Below are 4,043 nucleotides of genomic sequence, written 5' to 3'. Positions count from 1 at the left end.
CTTCTATCTGACTATAGCATTTTGCGGCTAACCATGCTTTATACCTTGCATCTGCAAATCCTAATGTACCTTTTTTTTAAAGACCCATTTGCAACCAATTATTTTCTTGTCTTTAGGTGGTTTTGCAAGCTTCCATGTTTGATTATTATGAAGAGTAATTTCTTCATGCATCAGAACCAACTATTAGGAGAATCAGTGCAATTCATTGCTTTTGAAAATGATGAGGGCTCTTCATTAACAATTGACTCTGCAACTAATAAAGCATAAGCGAATATATCATATTACACATAAAATTGTGGAGTTTAGATCTTTCCTTTACCAGCATTTAGCAATACATTTCTTTGTTTGCTCATGATTTTGATGGACTTCATCAGCTTCATCTTGAATGAAATGCTACACTGAAGGTGCATGTGCAGAAGTTAGTGACCGATCATGGGTTGGAATTCAAACTTCAAAATTTATAATTTTTCTTGAACAAGTTGTATTTTGTATTTCCGCTGGTTCCACTCAGTAGAAGATTCACATTTTTTATGTAAAAAAGGTGATTAATCAAAGATTACATAAATACTAAAAATAAGTTTGAGAGACTTACAATCATCACACCAAAGCATATATCCCTTTACTCTAGATGTATAGCCAAGAAAAATATACTTTATAGCTCTAGGCTTAAGTTTTCCTTGATCAAAATGAATATATGCAGAACAACCAAATATTCTTAAATTAGAATAATCTGTAAAAGAACTTTTTTTTTTGTCTTGCATTTAATTGAAGTATTAGGAGATTGATTTTTACCACATAGTAGACCATACTAATTGTTTTGGCCCAAAACTTCTTTCCAAATTCTACGTTAGATAACATAAGATATGTCTTTTTCAATGAAATTCTATTCATATGATCAGCTACCCCCATTCTATTGGGGAGTTTTAGCAACAGTGCATTGCTGATCAATGCCCTCATCTCTACAATAGTCAATAAACTCATTAATGCAAAACTTAAGTCCACTATCACTAGGAAATCTTTTAATTTGATTCTCAGTTTATTTTTCAATTAAGATTTTCTATCTCTTGAAGATCACAAATACCTCATTTTTAATCATAAAAAAAGTGAGCATATAATGAGCACCACCTTTGAAGTCACCTATGCAGGACCACACAAATCTGAGTAATGTAATCCAAAGTGCCTTTTGTTCTATGCACTACAACAACAAAACCAATTCTTTTATACTTACTAAACACACAATGTTCACAAAAGTTCATCTTTCCTATTCTTTGACCACAAAGAAGACCTATTTTGCTCAAAATACTCACTCATTTCTCACTCATGTGACTAAGCCTCATGTGTCTAATTTGGTGATGTCTGACTCTCATATGGAAGCTATGACAACTGAATTCTATCACTGTGGAACCCTGCAAAACATATAAACTTTCAATTTTCTTCTCTTTCATTATAATGAGGGCACCTTTGTTGACTTTTACAACTCTACCTTTAGCTGAGTACCTGCAACCATTTTCATCAAAAGTACCCAAAGAAATAAGATTCTTCTTTAAATTAAGGGATAACTTACATTAGACAATGTTCTAATCATGCCATTGTGCATTACATTTACCATTAATTTTACATGATGCATTATTACCCATCAAAACAGAACCACCGTCAACAAGTGCATAAGTAGAAAACCATTTTCTGTTAGGTCACATGTGAAAAGAACAACCAAAGTCAAGAATCCATTGATCTTGAGACCATTTCTCTCACCTATTGCAACAAAGACATCAACATCATTGTTATCTTTTTCAATACTAGCCTCTACTTGAATCTCTTACCTTTTCTTCTCCTTCTTTTCTCCTTTTTATTGCTTATTCTTCAACTTATAATAATTGAAAATCTCATGCTCCTTTTTGCGACAATAATTACAAAGCAAAGTTTTACCTCTTGACTTGGATCGGAATTTCCATTTTCACGTTTCATTATTTGTTCTCCCTCTAGGAGCCAAACCAACAGTTGGCTCATTGCCATCTGTGACTGTCAACTCCTTGTCAACTTTTTCTTTGCTCATAGGCATTGTTTTGGCCTCATCAATGGGAATCGACTCTCAGCCACAAATTTTGGTTTTTCTAAAATTTTTGTAGGATAGTGACAGAGAGCACAATAACAAGCTTGTTCTTTATCTTCAATTTTCACATCTATATTTTGCAACTTCATAATAATAGAACTAAATTCATTGAGAGAGTTTTAATAGACAGACCTTCTAACTTGCAAAGGGTATATAAACGCTACTTTAGGGCCAATTGATTTGTGAGGGACTTTGTTAAATATAGCTCTGATAGTTTTTTCCAAAGGCTTGCGACAATCATTTCTAGCATAACCTCTTGGAGAATATCAATAGTCAAACAAAGCTGAATGACAACAAGAGCTTTATCGTCTAATTCATTGCAATCATCTTCACTCATGGTAGGCAATCTTTTTGCTTTTTCAAATAATGCTTTCTTCAACCCATGTCGACTCAATATAGCGAGCATCTGTACTTTTCATAAACTAAAACTTATAATGCTATCAAAATTTTCAATATCAAACTTCATTTTTGATAACATAGTCGTTCAATCAATCCAACTAAACTCTGATACCATTTTGTTAAAGCAAATAATATTATTTGATAAAAATAATCCACCATAGAAATTATCAAACAAGAAGCAAAATAAACTGCAAGGAACAAGAGTAACACACCAACATAACGTATAGGTGCTTCATCAGCATGCCTACATTCACATGCAAAGGAAGAGCATGATTCCACTATTAATGAAGTCAAATAGAGGCTAAAAGAGACAATATAATAAATCTCTCAAAACTCAAATTGGCAAAGCCCAAAAGGGAACAACAAGAAAAGAGAAAACCCAAAAAGAAGAAGACAATAGCTTTCTCTCTCTTAAACTAGAAAAATATAAGAAAGTACCTCAAGAAAATAGCTTAAATCAAAGATGGGGTCTTCATCGGAAGTGAAAAGCAAAAGCCTTTCTTTCTCTTACTTTTTTTTTAAGGAAAGAAACTCCCACAACCTAATGCATAAAGGGGAGAGTCCCATTTATGGTTTCTTTTTTTCTTTATGACTCCACAAACTTTGGTTTATTCTTTAAATCCTCAAATGTGAATTTTTTTTTCTCACGTAGGGTTCAAGGCACACAACAATTCATGACAATGTCATGACAGCAAAACATGAAATCAACACATGTCTCAAATTCATCTTACATCCCTTTGATATTTTTTAAGGAAATGACGGAAGAATTTGATGTTGTTTTCAAATTTCTGATATCATGTTCCATTTGATGCATCATTGCTTAGATACAATATCACCCTCATGTGGTTTAGCTTTTGCAAATTGAAATGGCAAATTGTATGGGTATCTTCACTTCAAATGTCCACACAGGTTTGGAAGCAACCACTAACACCATGAAATACCATGACTACTCAAAAATAGAAATGGGTATCGAGCCAAGTACTCGACAGGCTTTTAACTACCCTGCTTGGACTGTGAAAATAGTATCAGGCTTTGATGGCCAGGCCCAAGCCCAACACGGGGCTCAACTAATGAGTTGGCCCAAGCCCCTCTTCAGAGTTGGCTGGGCCGTCCCGATGCCCAGCCCTACTTGAAAACCACAATGTGCTTCTTATGTCGATTAAAAATGGCTATTAGAAGATGTTTCTAACATGAATGACAAACCTGTTGAATAAATAAGAGTTGAACATATTTGTCAACCTAAATATTTAAAATTTGGCATGTGGAGGCCATATGCATAGGACTATTTTTTTTTGAAACCACAAGCTCATCACATTTAATTAGTGAAGCATTCATTCACAAATGAACATGCAAACTAGTAAAGGGAAAAGATATGTTGGGGATGGACTACTGATTTAAAGAATCCTCCTACGCCAACAACTCAAGGAGATCAAAGAGAAAGTGCGAGAGCATTAAACAAAAAAGCTTTTCACTTTTTAGAATTTATTTTAAGGGTTACTTTGTAAGGCTTGTATGCATCAATCTTCATGTGCCT

Source organism: Nymphaea colorata, chromosome 14 (assembly GCF_008831285.2).
Source record: "Nymphaea colorata isolate Beijing-Zhang1983 chromosome 14, ASM883128v2, whole genome shotgun sequence".
Classification (NCBI taxonomy): domain Eukaryota; kingdom Viridiplantae; phylum Streptophyta; class Magnoliopsida; order Nymphaeales; family Nymphaeaceae; genus Nymphaea; species Nymphaea colorata.
Note: the sequence above shows the minus strand (reverse complement) of the source record.